Consider the following 21,564-nt stretch of genomic DNA (forward strand, 5'->3'; position numbering starts at 1 on the left):
TCCCACTCTCATCTGGGGAAGGGCTCCCCCAGCCATGGTGAGAAGTGAAGCCAGCTGGACTTCCTGGGTCGAGTGGGGACTTAGGGAACTTTCCTGTCTTACAAGAGGGTTGTAAAACGCACCAATCAGTGCTCTGTAAAATGCACCAATCAGCAGGATTATAAAAGTAGCCAATCCTGGGGAGGATTGAAAAAATGGCACTCTGATAGGACAGAAAAGGAACATGGGAGGGGACAATAAGGGAATAAAAGCTGGTCACCCCTAGCCAGCACCTGGCAACCTGCTGGGGTCCCCTTCCATGCTGTGGAAGATTTGTCCTTGTGGTCTTCACAGTAAACCTTGCTACCACTCACTCTTTGGGTCTGTGCCATTTTTAAGAGCTGTAACACTCACCGCGAAGGTCCACAGCTTTATTCTTGAAGTCAGCGAGACCATGAACCCACCGGCAGGAACTGACTCTGGACACAATGGTGGCTCCTGGCCAGACCCTCAGAACCTGAGGAAGGGGTGAGTCCTGACCTTCTTCTTCCTCATGCCCATTCCCTGTGTTGGTCTCCACAGACGGCCAAGATGGCGGGCCAGTGGAGAGGGCCTTATTTCATTGGTGACATTTCAGTTGGACATTGGTGCCTGCTGGACAGTAGATGCCAACACTTGGATTCTCTTTCTTTTTAAAATTGTGATAAAATATACATAACATAAAATTGACCATCTTAGCCACATTAAAGTTACAGTTGAATGGCATAAAGTGCATTCACATTTTTGTAAAACTGATACCACCACCCATCCCCAGAAATTCTTCATCTTCCCAAACGGAAACTCTGTACCCATCAAACACCTCCCTATTCCCCTTTCTCCCCCTAGCGCCTGGTGACCACCATTCTACTTTCTGTCTTGGTGAGCTTATCTGATTCTCTTTTCCTATTTGGAGCTCCTGCAGGTTCTCAGAAGGCAGTCCCTGTGGCCCTGTGTCCTCTAACCCTAGCAGAGTCAGGCACGACCTGGGGCTATCCCAGGCCCTGCTGGTGGCAAGGTTCCCAGGGTCCTCTGTGATCCATGCCTGAGATGCCCATCTGCTCTCAGGACACAAGTTGCTCTGTCTCTCCCACTCTGTCCTCCCAGGAAGCTCTAGGCAGCTTCTGACACTGTAAATTTCGCCAGGCTTTTCAGGGAGTTCTCTCTAATCATCCTCATTTGGCATGAGCTGGGGAAAACACGCCTATCCCCACAGGGAAAGGTGACAGGTGAAGTATCTCCATAGCTTCTCCAAAGAGACCTCCTTGCACCCTCCTTATAGTCCTCCTTTAGGGCCCAGGAAGCAGAACAAGTTTTGTTGGGGCAGCCCTTCACAAGTCTTTCTGGGAAAGCTGCTCACACTGGTAGGATGTGTGACCCTTTGCTCTTGGATGCAGCTTGAAATCAGAAGAGCCCCTGTGACTCCCTGCTGCACAGGCTATCCTATCTTTTATGGATTAAAAAAAAGAGATTTTGAGGATCAAGTCAGAGGGGGGTTCCAGGAGGCCCAGTAGGGATGTGACAAAGAATGCCTCCTCAACCCAACTCTACTCAGGCCTTCCTGAGCTCTTTTCCGACTATGTCTGACTTTGCGACCCCCATGTTCATGTCTGCATTGTCCAGTTTTGGCAAGAACCCTGCTAAGTCAGTTTAGCCAGGAACCCCATCCTCGGTATCTGATCAGGTTCCTTATCCCCCACCACTCCCAGTTGATGTCTGGTCACCCTGGTTTGTCTTCAGCAATAATCCTCTCAGGTCAGTTAAGCCAGAATCCGCCAACAGCCCTGATGTTTCTTCTGAGTAATTTTCCATCCACTGACCCCTGTCCTACTCCTTGGTGATAAATTCCCACTTTTCCTTGTTGCATTCAGAGTTGAGCCCAGTATCTCCCCCCCACAGCAAGACTCCATCACAGTGGTTCCTGTACCTATCATAATGGTCCTAAATAAAGTCTGCCTTATCATGCTTTAACGAGAGAATGAATAACTTTGTCTTGAATAGATGTTCCAGATCTCTCTCCTCTTGCACAAGCAGGCCTCATGGTGTGGGTGTGAGGGTACCTTCTGGGCAGAGAGCTCCAGCAGGAGAGCAGTGAGGAGGCTATTACAATAACCCAGGCAAGAGGCTGGGAGCTGTGGCTCATGCCTGTAATCCCAGCACTTTGGGAGGCCAAGGAGGGCAGATCATTTGAGGTCAGGAGTTTGAGACCAGCCTGACCAACATGGTGAAACCCCATCTCTACTAAAAAATACAAAAAATTAGCCAGGCATGGTGGTGCTTGCCTGTTGTCCCAGCTACTTGGGAGGCTGAGGCATGAGAATCACTTGAACCTGGGAGGCAGAGGTGGCAGTGAGCAGAGATCATGCCATTGCACTCCAGCCTGGGTAACACAGCGAGACTCTATCTCAAAAAAATAAACAAATAAAATAAATAAAAACAACCCAGGCAAGAAATAACTAGGCTTGTGGGAATCGTGTTACCCTATTCCAAAAAATCATTATTTAATCCATAAATCATACTATAGTTCCTTCAGAATCATTTTCAAATTCAAGAACCCATCAAGTAATCCTGGAAAGCGCTAGTCATGAGGACATAAAAGATGAAGTCCCTGCCTTCTTCAGAGGAGGCAGTTGGACCAAAATAAGGAGATGGACAGTCAGGGCCTGGGCGGGCCTGCCTAGCTTGGCCCTGCTCCGGAGCCTTTGACTACTGGATCCACAGACCAGCTCAGAGCCATGCCCCTCCCCTTAGCATTTCCAGGTCCAGTGTTCTGTGGGTGATGCTCTCTGGAGGTGATGCATGCTGCATTCCACAAACCGACCATGCTGGTTCCTCGTAAACACAGGAGGCCAAAGAGAGCGAATTAAGGAGGCTTGTTAAATGGGGCATGATAAATATCATTTAGCTGGAGCATTTGAGCTCTGGCGCCATCCAATGAATGCATCAATTGTCTGCTTGAGGCTGTTAATTTGCTAACACCTGAAATCACAGGCCATCAACCATTTCTACCACAGACTTGGCACGCCATGAGAAGTGAGCACACCAGTGCTCGGCGGCTCTAGTAAGCTACTAAAATGCATCAAAACCTCACTACATTCCCCATAAATATGTACAATTTAATTATATGTAAATTTACAAATAAAATTAAATTAATAAAATTTAAAATAAAAAATAAATAATTTTATACAGGCATTCCTGGGAGATATTACCAAGGTTAAGTTCTAGACCACCACGATAAAGTGAATATTGCAATAAAGCAAGTCACGTAAAAAATAATTCCAAAATTCTCCCTTGCAGCTATGTACACATACGTATATGTGTGTTTATACGTATGTATATCTATCTATCTGTTTATCTATCTATGTCTGATTTTTGCACTGCTTACTGACATAAAGCAAACCCCACTTCTTTTCTTATAGAAGCTGGCATAAAAAGGCCTGGTTCACTCATCCCCACCAGGATCTCACTTCTTCAGTTTTAATTACCCCACAAAATAGATGTTATAAAATGTAGTCACACTTTATATATTCCTATGATGATATAGGACTATATAATCATGTGGCCAGATTGAATAGATAGAAGTCTTCCACTGTGGGGAACATGCTCAGGTTTCATTTGCACATATCAAGCATCCCCAAAAGAAAACAAACGAACAGGGAGACAGAATTGGTGAGTTGTTCCAGAATAGCTGCTGTTCCCTGCCTTCAGCTGAGACAGGCATCCAGGCCTCCCTTCTACAGATGAGGGAGTGGAGTGTGGAGATGCTGCCATGCCCTTGCACCCATGGGCTCACTCCCAGCTCTGTCTGAACCCCTTTCTCAGCCATCCCAACACCTGGACTTGAACCCCGTCTATGCTATCAGTTTGGTGTGAGATAAATATTCTGGGATCCACAACATCCTCTTGAGCATTGAATGCTTTTGCTCTTTTATGTTGCTCATCCATGATGTTTTCTTCCTGCATCTCAGATGCCACCTCCAGCATTACTCTCATAAGAACACATGACTGCCGCACAGCAGAAGGTTGGCTGTGCAAATCCTGATGCCAGTGGGAATTCTGGTAAGGCCAGCAGCAGCAGGAAGAATGAGGCAGGACTGAACCTCCCAGGGTCCTGTCCTATGTATGAAGAAGGGAAGGGTTGGCCTTTCCACGGGGAAGGGCAGAGCATGCTCTGAGCATCCTGAGGAATGCATGAGTGAGCCGCACCATTCGGTCCTGGTAGCAAGCAAGGAAGAAATGAGATGAGATTCCAGTTTACGCGGTACCTCAGAATCAGTCCTCTTCCTGAGCGAGAAAAGGGTTCCTGGATCATGGTGGCAAACAGATGAATGCAAAACTCCTCTCTTGCAAAACCCACAGTAGGGGGCAAGCAGCTGTCAGCACACCACGCTTTGGTAGAGGCAAAGCAGCTCAGAATGCTTAATGTCCCCTAAGGATCAGCAGTGCACATGGAGCCTGCTTCTGTGAAAGGGCTGGAGGACTCCACTGCCCCATTGACTAATTAAAATGCACCACAGCTTAGGTACCATGCAAGTTGTCTAAGGGTTTGCTCACATTGCTCCCCATGGGCAGCCCCAACAGAAGTTGGAGGAGGCAAAGCCGGTAGATCCACTTCCTCAGTGGAGGTGGCCTCCTGCTGCCTACACAGGCCAATCCAGGGATGAGCCAGGGAGTGGTACAGGAGCCAGAAGGTACAGGGACACAGCTTCTTCTGCAGGTTCCAGGTGGAACTTCCAGAACGCCAAGAAGGTTTTTGGGAGATTGGGGACGATGTTAATTAATAATAATTGTTAATTAACAATGTATATTTCTCATTCTCTCATATTTCTAAAAGATGAGTGAGGCAATTGCTCTACGGGAAAATCCAATCATTTACTGACAGTATATTGACTGTCAATTATTAATTGCCTCCATGAAAAACCTCTGCAAATCTCCTATAGCAATTTCTCCTGGAGCACTTAAAATATCATCAGATTAAAGAACTGTTTCTATACTATTTCACATTCAGGAATATATCTGCTTCTCCCAGGAGGTGTAGCAGTCCATACAGATATAGTCTCTATCCACAGTAGTAAACAAAATTAAAAATGTCCCGTTTAGCATAAGTGAGAGAAGGGCAGGTTCCCTGGCCCCAGCATTACTGAGGGCTGGTTGACTTACACACAATGTCCATTTCCCTCTAGGAAAGTGGGAATAATAACAACTGTTTTCTTCCAGGTAAAGAAACACAAGATATGCTCAACAAAGTGTTTAGAGTTCTTCAGAAGAAAGCTACAATAAAATAATGTAGTGCTTAGTGTTTCAGCTGTTTTCAGCCTAGTGCTTGTAGACTGACTTACCCACATCTGAGCTACCGCACAATTTAGGAGATGAAAAACATCAGTCCTACTCAAGCATTTTAGGTGAACATTTATTTAAGGAATTTGACAGATAAAAGAAAAGGATTTAAAGAGTTAAGAGAAACTGATTGTGCTTGTGTGCGTGCATGTGTGTATGTGTTCGTATTTGGGCATATGTCTGTGAGTATGTGCACGTGTGTGTGTGCCTGTGTGTATAGTTATATCTCTGTACATGAGTGTATGTGTGTGTTCATGTATGCATGCACACATGTGTGTGTGTCTGCATTTTTTTTTCCCCAGAAGTGATCATTTCTGGTCCAGTGTCTTGACTGGCACCAAGTCAAGCATTGCCCTCCACGTCATCAGCTGCAGGCCAGATAATCTAAGGTGAGACCTGATCTCAGATTTCATTTACTTTCTGGACAAGTCTCCTGTGTCCCTTATTATTTTAAAAAGACTATTGCTTAGATTCAGCTTATTGTGTCATGTGCAAGAGTACTCTTTGTTACTGATGATGCTGACTTAGCTCTGCAAAATGCCTGGAGTTGAGAGCCTCAACAGAAGACTTTCTCCCAAGCCCCGTATCTATCCTGCAGTTTACACAATGAACACCTTGTATACTGAATGCTGGAAGCCTCAGCACATGACTGGCTGTCCACAAATGCTACCAGCTCACTGGGCCTGCCAGAAGCCCCTTGTCCTACCCACTCCACTTCATTCCGGTGTCAGTTATAGACAGTGGGTTTTTGGCTGGTGAGAGCTTCCACACTGGCCTTCCTCGTTTTGCTAAAGACCAGGTGGAGGCACTGGTGTGGAGGACAGTGGATGAGAGGTCTTCTTTAATAATAAAATTGTGAAGCCTGGGGACAGCACCCTAGTTATAGACTTCAGCACTGTGGTGAGAGAAATGCACTCTGTACTTAGGAATCATGTGTTGTTTTGTATTTCAACCAGATATATGGAATTAACTGAGTCCTATCCAACAGAGGCCACTTTATAACACAGAAGCCAAGTTAAAGGCCTTAGATGAATGTCAATCCCATTAAACCCTATAAGAGGAGGGAGGTTTAGTTGAATGTTAAGGAAACTGATAGGGGCTTTTCTGCAAAGAAAAGACATAAGAAAGCTGTTCTTTGTAATGCATAGTTATAAAGAGTGAGCCCAGGAAGAACTTTATCTTTATAATTAATAAAAGGCATGTTAAATAAATGTCACTGGCCCTTCAAATAAATTGCTTAAAATGCAAACATTGCTCTTAAATGAATAAATGGCCATAAAGACCTTCAATAATCCAAAGGAATGAAGACTAGGTCTGATATAGATCACAGAACACTAACAACCTTTATTTAAATAGTAGTTTAAAATAGAAATGTTTTACTAGATGTATTGTAAAATCTTTAGCTTCAGATATTCTCAATAACTGCATTATTTATTTCAACCTGCTTATTTGATTTGTCACTTAAAACTGTTACAAATGCATATTTTACAGGCATAGGACGTGATGGAGTGAGTAGGGACATAAGTCTGAACACTTGGCTCATGAGCCCACAGGCTCATGACCCTGAAAACAACTTTATTTCTCTGAGCACGAGGATACCTTTCAATAAACAAAAATACTGGCCTCATTGAGTTTTCAGCGTGTTCCAATGAGGTAAGAAATGTGAAAATATCATGTGCTGTGAATATTATTAGTCAGAGTTAATATTAATCATTGCATTTCAAACATGATATATTTAACTCCCGCTCCAAACTGCCAACCACAATGGTAAACATGCTAAAGTATCTATGTATGGAACAACAAAACCAATCCTACATTGGGCTCTGAAGTTAGCACTTTCTTTTGAAGCATTGACATGCTGATAACAATCAGTTCAGTCAATTTGCAGGAAAAAAACATTTGGACATGATGTTTTGATTGGCTAAGACAAAACAACAGCTCATCTGTCTGAATCAGACACTGTTCAGTGGAGCAGTTTTATGTCTTCTTGTTTTAAATACAGTTTTGGAACGAATCAAAGCATTAGAGACATAACTGCTTTTCCAGGGGCGTAATATTTCCAACTGTAAAGATCCACAGGTCTCAGTAGCTGTTGACTCCTGTGATGTGAAGGAGGGAGGGGCTTCTCTACTCAGCTCATTCATGTTGACACAGGGCACTGACAATTGAATCATCTCAGCGATTTCATTTGTTCATGGGCTTTGCAGGCTATTGTAGGGCCATGTGTTCGGATTCCAGATGATTCAACCAAGGCCTGGCGAGTAAAATGAGGCCATGGAACCTCAGAGTCAATAAGGATCCAGAATCCAGTCATTAACTTTTAGCCCAGTACACTGTCTGAAGCCCTGTGCGCCAAGACTCTGCCTTGATGCAGTGAATATGCAGTCAATACAAGGCCAGTACTTGAATTTTTAAAAAAGAGATAAAAGGCCAGACGCGGTGGCTCATGCCTGTAATCCCAGCACTTTGGGAGGCTGAGGCGGGTGGATCACCTGAGGTTAGGAGTTCGAGACCAGCCTGACCAACGTGGTGAAACCCCATCTCTACTAAAAATACAAAAATTAGCCAGGGGTGGTGACAGTCACCTGTAGTCCCAGCTACTCGGGAGGCTGAGACAGGAGAATTGCTTGTACCCGTGAGGTGGAGGTTGCAGTGACTTGAGATCGCGCCACTGCACTCCAGCCTGGGTGAGACAGCGAGACTCTGTAAAAAAAAAAAAAAAGAAAAGACAAAGGAAAACAGAAACAAGAAAAACCTGGAAGACAAGCCATATACACTTAGGACAGAAGTGGCAAGGATGGTAGGCAGGTGCAGGGCTTACTGTGCAATGCTTGCTCTAACATCAAGCCTTCCCAGAGATGGACTGAGAATAGAGGACTATTGTTGACAGTCAGACAGAACATGCTCTCAGTGTCTGCAGAAGCTGGGTTCTTGGCTGTTGGGCCAGTAAGACTCCTCACACCACCTCTCAGGAAAGTCACAGGGAGAGTATTGGCACCTAAGCTTAGGGCCACACAGGGCTGGGTGGATTGGCAACTTGGAACCTATCCCTAAAGGGCCAACAAGTGACATGCTAACAACACCAGTATCCCACAGAGGAAAACAACACATATCTTGAATTTCAAATCTGGGTCTCATTGAGCAAACTGCAACCTCCAGTTGGCTCTAGGGGGAGGCATCTATGATGGAGAAATGCAATATGGCATTGGGCCCAGAGGTGGTGTGATGTGACCAGCAGGTCACTGTCGCAAGAGAGGAGCTGGGCCTGCCACCACCAGGAGGTAAGCTGTGGGCATGGGCCCAGTTACCCACCACCACAGTGTCACACAGGAGTGCCTCATGCTTCCTGCCTCACTTCCCCACTCTGCAGCTTTCAGTGGATTCCCCTTGCAGCTCTGTAGGTAAATGAGTTAGTGGATTCCTCTGTGAGTTATGTTGTTGTTGTTGTTGTTGTTATTTGGACAGGCAAAACTTTCTTTGCTCTTCTCACCAAAAAAAAAACTGGGTTCCCATCTATCAAAAGGCATATGTCTGTAAAGCTACGAGTCAATTAAATTACAAATCAAAGACTATTTTTGATTGAGTCATGTCGATGCCTTATAAGAACTTAGAGTAGGTCCCCAGGAAGTTCCTTTCTCAGGAAAAGAACTGCTTCTAGTCAATCCATGTTTCTGAAAGTTAGCTTTCTATATATTGAATTATCCTGAAGCAGGGAATCCCTGGAACTGAATATTTTGTCTGAATTTGCACCTTGTAGTGGGAAGGTGGGCAGTGCCCTGCACAAGGAGCTCTGCCCTGTGGTTCCGTAAAAGGAGGGCAATTCAGGCCAGGGAGCAACGTCCTCATATGGGGGCGGTGTGGCCTCAACAACCCCAAACAGACGCGCAGCCTAAACTACACAAACACTGACCTGCATGGCACAAAGCAGGAGATTTCTATCTCTCATGAAAACAGGCAAACAGCCAATCACCCTCCATGCTTCATGTTAGCAAGATCACCGTCCCAGCAGGTGGTTAATTGGCATGTTGTGGCATTCTTCCATGGTCCAACCCACCATAACAAACCAGGGTTGTGGGTGACCCCAGGGGAGGCTGGCTGCCTGGAAAGGGAAGAAAGGGCACCATGGACTCTTTATCACTCCAGAGGAGAGTCATTGGGTTTACTCCCTGCAGTGGTTTTCATTGTCATTAAAAATAATAACAATAATAACAAACATAAAATTAAAAATAAAGCTCGCAGCACCACAGCCATTGGTGCAGCATTGTGCAGTGGTGCAATGTTAGCAACCAAGTGCTATTTACCCTCTGACTCTTTCAATCTATGTGCATTTCACAAATATTTACTAAGTATCATGGATACACAGATAGAAAGAGGTGATTCCTTACCCTTGAGGAGCAAGCAGCCTAATGAGGAGATAGATGCATAAACAGACAATTTCAACACCATGTCAATGCACTATAATAAACACATAGACAAGTCCCAGCGAGAATGCAGGGAGGGACCCCCTGAGACTATGCATGGGCAGGTGCCTCGGGGAAGGCTGGTCAGAGGAGGGGAGAGGAAACGTGGCTTTTGTGGGGGACAGGAGGTCCCAGAAGCGTTCATGCTTGAAGGATTCCATGCAGTGGAACAGCTCATTCAGTGTCTCATGGGAACCACTGACCTGTAATGTTTGGACAACCAGGGATAAAGGTGGCTGGGACATGGGGAAGGTGTGTCAAGCAAGTGGGAATAAGCTAGACAATGGGGAGTCTCATACAGACCTTGATCGGGGGATGCCAATACCATGCAAGCCAGGGTCCTCTGGTGCGGTGGGTTGGTGAGATTGGCAATTGCAGCCTCAGAAGCAGAATGCCCAAGAGGGCGGTAATTCCAAGCAACACAGCCAAGCTTCAAACCAGGGCCCCCATTCCATCCAGGGCGGCCTTGAAAGACAGAAATAGAACACGAGAGACTTCTGCAATTGTACGTTTTCTAGAAGCCACATTTCAAAAAGTCTAAAGAAGCAGGTAAAATTAATTTTTATAATAAAAATGATTTTGCCCACTGTAGCTAAAATATTATCATTTCAACATGTAATCAGTTCCCAAAAAGTATTAATGTATTATTTTTCTTTGTATTTTCCGTTGTAAGTCTTCAAAACTCAGTGTGTATTTTACACATACAGCATGTCTCAGTTCAGAGCAGCCACATTTCAACAGCTCCATAGCCACACGTGGCTGATAGTGGCCAGGTGGGCCAGCACAGGTCTAGAGTCTGAAGTGTCTGAGACACATGTTCTCCATTCAGGCCATAATTGGGCTGAACACCATACTTGCTGGTGTTTCTTTTCCAAAAGGTACATAGAAATGAAACAAGTCCCTCTGCCAAAAGACATATAGCCATCCAATATTTCAACTGCAAGCTATAGGACTAAGTTGGTGGGAAAAGTTGTCTTAAAATAAACATGTACTGCATACTTCTCTTTGATTTCCAAAGCTTGAAGAGGAGAGGGTGGCATAGGATAATTTGCATTTTAATAAACACAGCCTCTTGCAAAACAATCCTCAACATTCTTGATAAGCGCCTCCCAATAACAATAATCACCATCAGAAGATGCCATGCCAGCATTCTCTAATGACTGTCTCCCAAGGCAGGCCATGTTTTGATTGACTTAAGGCAAAGCTGTTAAGTAACTTGCATGGGGCCATCCAGGGAGTTGGGTTTATGCAACTTGTTTCCCAGGAGGAAAGCAGTTTAATTTCCCTGAATTGGGCCACAATACAGTTGGCATTAGAAGTAGGACTACAGCATGGGAATGTGTACACAATTTTTCAGTACTTAGGACCTCAGAGGGGCCCTAACTGTCCTTCTTTAAAGCACAGGGTAGTCAGTGGTGATGTCACCAGCCTCATGTATTGTGTCAACCCTGCCATATTGCCCCATCCCATGCTGGATGGCTCCACTCTACTCAACTGAGGATGCGTGTACGTTTGGTTGAAGATTTAGCTACATCCAAGGGTCTGCGGGGTCCTATAGGCTTTCACAGCTTAATCCCTCACGTCCTCAGGCAGGCTTGTACCTGGCTTGCAGAATTCCCATCCCAAGCGCTCTGTGGTCTTGGGCTCCTTTCCAATTCTCAGTTTTGACAACAGCATTGTGGTGTTTGCAAGCACAAGATAACCCCACATACCCTGCCAGGGCCTTATAGCAACTTTGTAGAAAAGCACTCACAAGAGATGCTCACTCACTCTGAGTCACCATGTACCAAGCACCGAACCAAAAGCTGTGCTGGGATGAGATCAGTAAATCTTCTGTGCCACTCCATGAAATGGGTCTGGTCATGATCCACATCATACAGACGGGGAACCCAGGGAGGTTGTGTAACTTGCTTTTGTAGCTCCGTAAGACCTACCAAAGCCAGTTGATTCCGGGGGGCAAAGATTTAAGCTACTAGACATGGTATGCTTTATTTGGCTGTGGTTAATTTCTTGTCTTGTATGGTTATAAAATAGAAACACCAAGGCAGGCATAATTCTATAGTGACTCCCAAGATTTCCACCCTCTCACATCCATGCCCTGTGGAATCCCCTCCCTTAGGTGAGGGAGAAACCCATGAATACGACGGAACACAACTTTCATAATTAGATCAAAACTTGGCTGACTTTGAATTGATTAAAAGAGACTAGGCCTGACCTAGTCAGGTAAGATTCTTAAAGGCCCTTTCTGAAGAAAGAAAGATTCTAAGCATGACAGAAGCTGTGGATGGGGCCAAGTAGCAAGGAACCCCAGAAACCTCCAGGAGCTGAGAGCAGCCCCTGGCAAGCAGCCAGCAGAGAATGAGAGCCTCAGTCCTACAACTTTCAGGAACTAAAGAGGAACCTGAGCTGCAGGAATGAATGCAGGCCAGCTAACACCCTAATTGTAGCCGTTGGAAACCCTGCACAGAGAATCCAGCCTGAATTCCTGACCCATAGAAACGGTGACATAATAAATATATGTTGTTTTAAGCCACTGAGTCTGGGGTAATTTTTTACATAGCAAAAGACAACATATCCACATACTTTTCCATCTGCAGGTGGACTTATCTGATTATCAATGCTTGCAAAAGGGGGCATTAGAAATACCTTCCTTTAGTTGGTTGCTCCATTTCTGCAGGCTCTTCCTCATTGGCAATATTACTATTTTAAAAATAATTAATACACTTTATTTTTAGAGCAGTTTTGGGTTCACAGCAAAATTGAGTGAAAAGTACAGAGATTTCCCATTTACCCTCTGCCCCCACACATCCACAGCCTTCCCCATTATCAACATCTCCCCACCAGAGAGGTCCATTTATTACAATGGATGAATCTACATTGACATTATGATTATCACCCAGAGTCCATAGTTGACGTCGGGATTCACTTTTGGGGCAGTACCATCTATGGGTTTTGACAAATGTATAATGGCGTGTATCCACCAGTATAATATCATACAGGGTAGTTATTTTCATGCCCTAAAAATCTTCTGTGCTCAACCTATTCATCCCTCTCTCCCTTCTAACTCCTGGCAACCACTGACCTTTTACTGTCTCTATAGTTTTTCTTTTCCAGAATGTCATATAATTAGAACATATAGTAAGTAGCCATTTCAGGTTGACTTCTTTCACTTAGTAATATGCATTTAAGGATCCCCCATGTCTTTTCATGGCTTGATAGTTCCTTTCTTTTTAGGGTGAAATAACATTCCATTGTATGAATGTACCACATTTTATTTATCTATTCACCTACTGAAGGACATCTTGGTTGCTTCCAAGTTTTGGCAATGATGAATATGCTACTATAATCATCTATATGCAGTTTTTTTTGTGTGGATATAGTTTCCAACTCCTTTGAGTAAATACCAAGGAGCGTGATTGCTGGATCTTATGTTTAGTTTTGTAAGAAACTGATAAACTGCCTTCCAAAGTGCCTGTACATTTTGCATCCCCATCAGCATTGAATGAGAGTTCTTGTTGCTCCATGTCCTCACCAGGATTTAGTGTTGTCAGAGTTCTGGGTTTTGGTGTGTGGTGGTATCTCATTGTGTCAATTTGCAGTTCCCTAATGACAATGACGTGGGGTATCTTTTCACATGCTTACTTTCCAGCTGTACCCCCTCTTTAGTAAGATTTCTATTAAAGTCTTTCACTCATTTTTTAATCTAGTTGTTTGGCTTCTCATTCTCTTGATATTGTCTTTTGCTGAGCAAAAATGTTTTATTTTACTGAAATCCAGTTATCAATTATTTCTTTTGTGGATTGAGCCTTTGCTGTTGTATCTAAAAACTGATCACCGTACCCAAGGTCATCTAGGTATTCTCCTATGTTATCTTCTAGGAGTTTTGTTTTACATTTTAGACTCAAGTCTATTGCCTACTTTAGTTAATTTTGTGAAGAGTACAAGATCTGTATCTAGAATTTTTTTTTTGCATGAGGGTGTCCAGTTGTTTCAGCCCCATTTGTTAAAAAGACATTTCTCCATTGTATTGCCTTTGTCTTAGTCAAAGTTCAGTTGACTATATTTATGCGGATCTATTGGGCTCTCTACACTGTTCTGTTGAGATGCTTGTCTATTCTTTCACTGATACTGCACTGTGTCAATTACTATATGCCAAGGACATATTTGTATCCCTCCAAAATCCATATGTTAAAACCCTAATCCCCAGTATGAAAGCATTTGGTGATGGGGTCTTTGAGAGGTAAATAGGTCACAGAGTGAAACCCTCATGGTGGGATTAGTGCCTTTATAAGAACTGACATGAGAGAGCTTGTCTTTTCTCCCTCTGCTCTCCACTGTGAGATGACTAAAAGATGACTATCTGTGAATGAGAAAGAGGGCCCTTACCAAGACCTTGACCATACTGGTACCCTGATCTTGACTTCTAACCTTCAGGACTGTGAGAAATAAATGTTTATTGTTTAAGCCACCCGTCTATGGTGTTCTGCTGTGGCAACCCCACTAGGTTACATATGAGGCTGGTGTCCTGGCTGCCCCTTGTAGGGCTCAAAGGTTGGACCACAGACTTGATTGGTGTCAGTCAGTAACATGTCCTTGTTCCACAATATGCATTTAATTCTAAAAGGAATACTTTAAAAACTCACTAAAGTCTTCTATCCCTTCTTTCACACAAACCAAAGCAGCATTTGCAGCACTGCCACACGTGATGAAAATATGGCACCCCCGGGGGCAAAGGAATCCTTTGTGCAAATGCAGATGAAACATCAGCTGTGATCTGCAGGACATAGAAGGGCCTGGATCTCAAAGATTGCTTGTTTCTTTTGCAAACTACAAAATAAATTCTGTATCCCCCAACTGCTACCTTCTGACTTCTGTTCACAAACATTGGGCCAGGAGAGACCTGAGGTTAGTATACATGCCTGCACGTGGCCTTCTTGAAGGCTTGTTTGCTTCATTTTTAAGCCTACAAGGTTGACATTGAATTGAGTTGTCCTCTGCACGGTTGCTGAATCATGATGTATCATTTAGTAAGGAGAAAATTGTGACCAGGTGCTACAACACAGTTAAGGGATGATGAAGTTTGTGAGATATGATTTATGAACACAGTTAATGGTGGATGGACACACTGGAGAATTTGCAGAAATAGGCTGGTCAAGGAAGGCATCAGAATCTACCCATGGACTTTTATAACTAAAAGATTGAAATTGACTCTTACCTGTACCACCCCACCCCTTCCTCACCTCAACTCCCTTATACCATTGGAGGGTTACAGGAAGCAAGATAGAATGTTCCAGGTTGATCTACCTGATACCTTGAGGAAAAGGCACTGGTAGGTTCTCACTAGAAGAAATATCAACAGACCACAGATCCTATTCTTCCCACCCACATTTCCCTTTTAAAAGTGTAAATTTTGGAGTTAGCTCTGGATCTGAATCCCAGCTTGTCACAGTAAGGACAAGTTACCTATATGCTCAGAGCCTCTGTTTCCTTGTCAACTAAATCACAATAATATAGTTGTCTCTACAGATGAACTTGAGATGTTGAAATAATGTAGATACAGAGCCTGACAAATAAGATGCCTTCAAATCATTTCTCTGATTTGGGCAATTTTCATCATGTTGTTTTATTTAGTATCTGCATGGGCCTGTCTCTGTGCTTGGAACTTTCATGCCATCATCTTGTAAGGTTAGTGAGCCCCCAAAACTTGAAGAAAGGGATGCTATGTCTGCACCAAGAAAGCTAGGAGGCAATTTAAAATACCTATAAACTGGAAAACTACAGCTCCTGTTTCTTTGTTCACCTGTTTTTTTTTTTTTTGTTTCCATCCAGATGACACTAAACAATCACTGCAGATGAATTTGCTGCATGGAGCCATCTGGGATGCCTCACACCGGCCAGCGGTAGAGCTGCCTGCCTCGCTTCCTCTTGCTTACTCACAGCTCTAAGTCTGAACTTGGCTGCAGCTGTCCTGAACAGCCCAGGAGGAGCCTAGGCAGGAGGAGGCTTCTCTCCTATGCAATTTGGCTAAATTTTAGTTACTCAGAAGAGCAAAGGAAGCACTTCTGAAGGTTTGTCAGGCGCCAGCCACCTTAGCTTGCTCCCTGATGGGTTTTGTCCAGCCCCTGCCTTAGTATTGTCAGCCTGGACCGTGTTCTGGGCTTGGGTTCACAATGTTTTTGGACCAGGCGGGTGTCTCTAGGTGTCTCTCTTCCTGTGCATTTCTCCTGGGCATAGACACCCATCCTGGGGAACACTGGGAGGAGGGTGCAAGACCTCACTGCCCCCAGGCTTGGTTACCTTCAGGTGCAGCAGCCTCATCCCCTGGTGAGTCTTCCTCCCACTCCTCCCAGAAGGCTCTGCTTCCTCCAGCCTGCTCCTTTCCTAGGTGTGAGCCTGCAGGGTTTGGTCACCCAGATATGAAGTATTAATGCTGGACTCCTGTCTGGAGTCAGGAATCTATTAAGGAAGACGTGTGGGAGAGGCCTGTGTTCAAGGCCCTTAGAACCATTCTGTGTGAGCCATCAGCTCCTTAAAAAGAAATCATCAAAGATCCCAAACAATGGCAGACTCCTCCTCCCACCCTTTGGGCTACTTGGTAAATAGGCCCACCAATTCTATCTCCAAAATATCTGCCATCAGGACCATGTGGATATTGACATCTTTATCTTCCATCAAGTCAGGGTTGCCACAAAAGCCTCCACCCAAGTTTCCCTGAAAAAGCCCAGTTTCTCTAAAAGTGAGCATGAACACAGTGCTGGGCATGGCCCTCTCCTCTCAGTCCTTCTGTGATGCCCAGCACCTTCACAGCCAAGGCCAGACTTCCTAGTGGAAGAGCAAAGTCCCTCCTGATGCGGCTTCTGCCTGCATCTGCAGCCCCAGTTCCCCCAAATCACGCTGCACCCCGAGCTCCTCATGGAGAGCCACCGTGTTTCACACCTGCCGTGCTCTGGGCCAGGTCGCTAGGCTTGCTGGTCCTTAGACTTGGAGTGCCTGATACTGTTTGCCCATCTGTCTCCTTGTCAGCCTTTGAGAATTGAATCTGGCAGCCGCTCCCCGGGAAGCCCATGAGAGCCTCAGCCCCGCACTCACACAGACCCTGAGCTAGGTGGCCCCTGCCTGTGCCCCTCAGCTCCCAGCCCAGCTTCCATGCAGCTTTTGCACAGTTTACCAGCACCATCAAGACCCCTCTGGGAGGACAGAGAGCTCTGGGAGGACAGAGAGCTCTGAAGGACAGAACACGCATGGCTTTCTGGTTGTTCCTCTGAAGCCTAGCACAACACTGACACGTGAGAAATACCGGCTGAATAAAAGGTGGAAGTGAAAAAGAACAACACTGACATGTGAGAAATACTGGCTGAGTAAAAGGTGGAAGTGGAAAAGAAAGACAAGAAAGGAGGATAGAAGGAAGCAGGGAGGTTGGGAGGAAGGGAGGGGGAATAGCTTTACAAGGAAAAATGATGGATGGTATGAGAATGAAGGGGAGATGCCTATTTCCTACCGAAAATTTCTAGTGTCTTTAATAATGGCTTTTGGCATCACTCTTCTGTTTCTCATTTTCTAGACTCCACATTTAAGGCCTATCTAGGTGCAAATCGAGGGGAGAAAAGGTACCAGTTCAATTGCCAAGCAAACTTAACATATAAGTTAGTCGCAGATCTGGACCAGAACACAGATCTTTCTCTTATTTTTGAAGACTCAAGGTTGGGACTTTGACTATCAAACTTGGCTTCTTAAATAAGGTGATGCTTACCTGGGTTTCTTCCAAATCATCACACCCTCACTCAAACTGTGTTTAGAAAAGAAAGGGGAAATTAGCTGCTTGTTGCTCAAATATTAAGAGCTCCTTCCTGCAGATTGATGCTACTTTGTAGATCAGGCCACGCCTGGCAAAATTCTTGGCAGTGTTGTGGCTACACAGGAGAACACCCTCCTAATGGGCCATGGGTTTACATTTCCTGTAGAGAGATGTGACTGCTATGCCTGATACCCTGAAAAAGTGATGCTGTAGGGCCAGCTACTTGACAATGCAGACTGCGTCCCTTCGCAGCTGTGGAGTGGGGAGTGCTGGTCCCACACTGAGGACTGAAGGATTCTCTGCTTTCTTGCTTGAACTGCAAAGGAGGCCTTGACTTTGGGCTGCCAGCATGGGGACTGTGTGCTGGCTTTCACCTTGCCAATTGGCAAAGTTGGCTTGGCCAACCTGATGGGTCAAACACACCTGGAGTCAAAATAGAATCTCTAGCTCTACCCTCAGCCCTCAGTCCCATAGCCACATGAACAGTCTGAGCAGTGTATTTGCTGGTATGAACTGAAATAGGAGGACAAGGAGAGAGGAAACGAGGGAGGGATTTGAGCAGAGAGGAACACAGCCCTTGGCCCCATGGTGGGCTGTCACCAAGAAGGTGAAGGCCGGGGGCAGTCCCAATCTGAATCCCACCAAAATAGGTGGTAGAGGGCTGCCCTCCTTCCTTCCCTCACCTCTGACCCCACTCTTAGAAGCCCTGGTCCTGTCAAGGCACCTATCCCATGGCCCATGTGGCAGTAGCTTGTTCCCAGCGACCACTCAGCTCTCTACTGAATGGAAGCAGATAGAGAGTGAGTCGAGGTATCACTTACTCAAGGCAGAATCTTCCAGAACCTTCTAGACTCAAATAAGTGAAGTGGTTAAAGAGAGAAGAGAAATCACTGGGAGCAAGTTCTCTAGATGGGGTTTCCTTCCCCCTGTCTCCACAACTCCCATGGCATAAGTGGCCATTTTATAAATTTGCTGCTGGGACAGCTTCATTCCAAAGACATTGTGGTTGGGCTGTGAACCCAGGAGGTTTACATGATCAACTTTTACCCAAAGGATTGTCACATAACCGCCAATGCTGGGATGACACAGAAATACAATCTGTCAAATTTATACGAATCCAAAGGGAAATGAAACATGTAAAACTGAGACTGCAACCCAGTTTTTTGTTATGGCTTCAACAAAGCAATGCCACATCAGCCTGTCTGAGCATAGCACATTGTCTTCATGTTGATGTGCAAGAGTCCCTACAGACCGCAGACCACGGCTCAGCAAGAACATGGAAGGAAAATGTCCCACAGCAAAAGGAGAAACAAATACAGATTAGAGTGTTTAACAGGGCCAGGCACACAGCAAGTCATCACTGGATGGCAAATCTAAGCACAGCAAGTCATTACTGCATGGTGAATCTAAGTTCTTACAGTTATCACTAGTACTGCAGACACCTAGTGGAGAGGTGTGCTTACTCATGCAGTGTGTGAGTAAGTTCAGGCTGCCAGCACAAAATACCATGGACTGGGTGGCGTAGATACCGCAGTGTATTTCCCATAGTTCTAGAGGCTGGACATCCAAGATCAAGGTGCCAGCAAGGTAGATCTCATTCTGAGGTTTCTGCAGACCTTGGCTTGTAGGTGGCCACAGTCTCCCTGCATGCTCATGTGATCTCTTCTTTGTGTATGGAGGGAGAGGTGGGGGAAGCCTTCTGGTGTCTCTTACAAGGACACTAATCCTATTGGATCAGGGCCTCACCCTTATAACCTCATTTAACCTTAATTACTTCTGTAAAGGCCCTGCATCCAAATACAGCCACACTGGGGGTTCAAGCTTCCACATATGAATTTTGGGAGGATACAACGTTCAGTCTATTAGATGGAGGCACAGTCCGGTAGCACTACTCTGAAGTTATCCGATGCTGGGCATCTTTATCTATATGGTGACACTTAATTCACAATTTATCCCCTGGACTCAGGCCAGCTAGGCAGGCATTATTAAAGAAAAGTCTGTCTGGTTCAGTAAAATCTTAGGATAGAATTCTACTAAGCCTATCAATTGGCTTTTGATTGGAGAACCATCTTGGAAATTTGTAAAAGGTGGTAGGGAAAAATATGTGGGGGGAAAACATTTAAATGAAATCATGGTCTCCTTTGGAAATCCAGGTTACAGAACATGGTGTGCAGGCATGAGGGTCGCCAGGTCTTGCTGGATTGCAGATGCTCATGGTGGGAAGACAGGAGTTTACAGGGGCAGTGGGTCTGCCCACATGTCCCAGAGCTGAGCCGTTGCTGACTCTCAGAACCTGGTCATCCAGGTGCTGTGTCCCCCATTCGTTTACTGTAACTGAGAAATTTCCCAGGCAAGGAGGAGCTGAAGCCTAAATATATCTTCAAGCCCTCATGCCTGTCTGCTTGAAAATATTTCACCCTTGCTTCTTGGCTATTTCCATCAATGTTGTTTTGTTCTGAGAGTGAATGCCCAGAGAGAGACATTCTGTACTTAACTGGTTTGTGTTTTGTGTTTTTTGTGCTGGTACTAGCTCTTTCAGCACACTGAAACTTTAAACGAGTAACTCTCTCTGCTTACCAGGCATTGTGCATTCCCTGCCCATGAGGAAGGAAGCAGCTCATTCCATTTTCACCCCAGCAGAACCCCTGCATGCAGGTTTAGGTCAGCACTAGCTGCCAGCAGGATGGAGACCCAGCAGCATGCGGCACACGGGAGTCTCGCCGGGGGTCCTTGATAGAAGAGTAACAAGACTTTTCTTGAAATAGTGTCCTGAGTTGAGATCTGAGAAGAACCTGTTATGCATCCTAGAACACAGTGCATTTGCAAGTCATAAGATGTTAGCACCGATCATGGAGCCTTGTGTGTTCTTAGGGGCTATTTCCATGACCTTGTCGGGGGTTCAATGAGCAGCTTCAACAGAAAACTGGATTTCCTTTTCCTCCAAGGCTGTCTTATTTCCAGGTTACTCTGGACCTAATTTTAATCGTGCACACCTACCATGGCAGGCTGTTTTCCTGTCCTCCCAGCGGTCTCCATACAATCTCACTGCTGGGTAGCACCTCCATTCCCTTGCTTACCTAAGCCATTAAAACCTGCAACAACTCACAAAACCACAAAAAGCAACAGAAAATATCAGAAGATAATCAAATGAATCAAGACCTCCAGAAAACTGTGCATAATATAATTCAGTTATTTCATTTGATGATAATGTCCACAGTTAATCAGGCATTCCTTATCATTTGGATCTACATGTTGAATAAACACAATATCCCTAGACCTTTGAGAGTTTTCTAAATAATCTGCTGTTGATTTTCTTAGGTACTGAGCAGATTACTATGAATATTCCTGATAGAATATGCTGACAAGAAACAAACAGGACAAGCCTAAAATAGAGGCTCTGGTAAACGTTCAGGGAAAAGTTTATTACTGACATGTGAGAGCTCTGTTTTCAAGGTTAATAAAATAAAGTTGACAGAAGTCGTGATGCCTCACATGACTCAGACCCATTTCTCCTTTCCCTCATAGCAGATACCGTTGGGCAGACAATTTAATGAACAATCTTTGAATTCTGATTCCTGACTCAGAAAGAGAAACAAACCCCTAGAGCAGAAAACTTGTTCAGTGACAGGAAATACTCCACACATGTTTGTGTAACACTGGAATTCTTCTAATCGCATGAGGACATGACAGCTGGCATGCTGGGCGTTGCAGTGAGTACCACAGGAACAGCCTGCACCAGTCCACGTGCAAATAAGAAGGAAATAAAACCTTCATTCTAAGAGGTTCTCTGAGGTCATGCAGGCAGCCTCTCCCAGGCTGTTTGTGAAATGTGGAGGGAAGATGCTCTCGGAGGACCCAAGCAAAGAAGCCTATTTATCCTTGTTATTCAGCATGATCTAATGTATTTGACCACACATACTCACCTTTTATTTTTCTAAAACTCCTGCTACATCCTCT

At 44.9% G+C, this 21,564-nt stretch overlaps 1 long non-coding RNA gene across 1 annotated transcript; it reads left to right on the forward strand.

Annotated features, from left to right (window-relative positions):
• The first annotated feature begins 300 nt into the window (after positions 1-300).
• Positions 301-21,081, forward strand: LOC103891488 (uncharacterized). The gene is made up of 4 exons (XR_655734.4): positions 301-507; positions 5,658-5,741; positions 15,642-17,177; positions 20,188-21,081. It is a non-coding gene; the product is annotated as an uncharacterized LOC103891488 (long non-coding RNA).
• Positions 21,082-21,564: the final 483 nt, after the last annotated feature.

Source organism: Pongo abelii, chromosome 13 (genome assembly GCF_028885655.2).
Source record: "Pongo abelii isolate AG06213 chromosome 13, NHGRI_mPonAbe1-v2.0_pri, whole genome shotgun sequence".
Taxonomy (NCBI): domain Eukaryota; kingdom Metazoa; phylum Chordata; class Mammalia; order Primates; family Hominidae; genus Pongo; species Pongo abelii.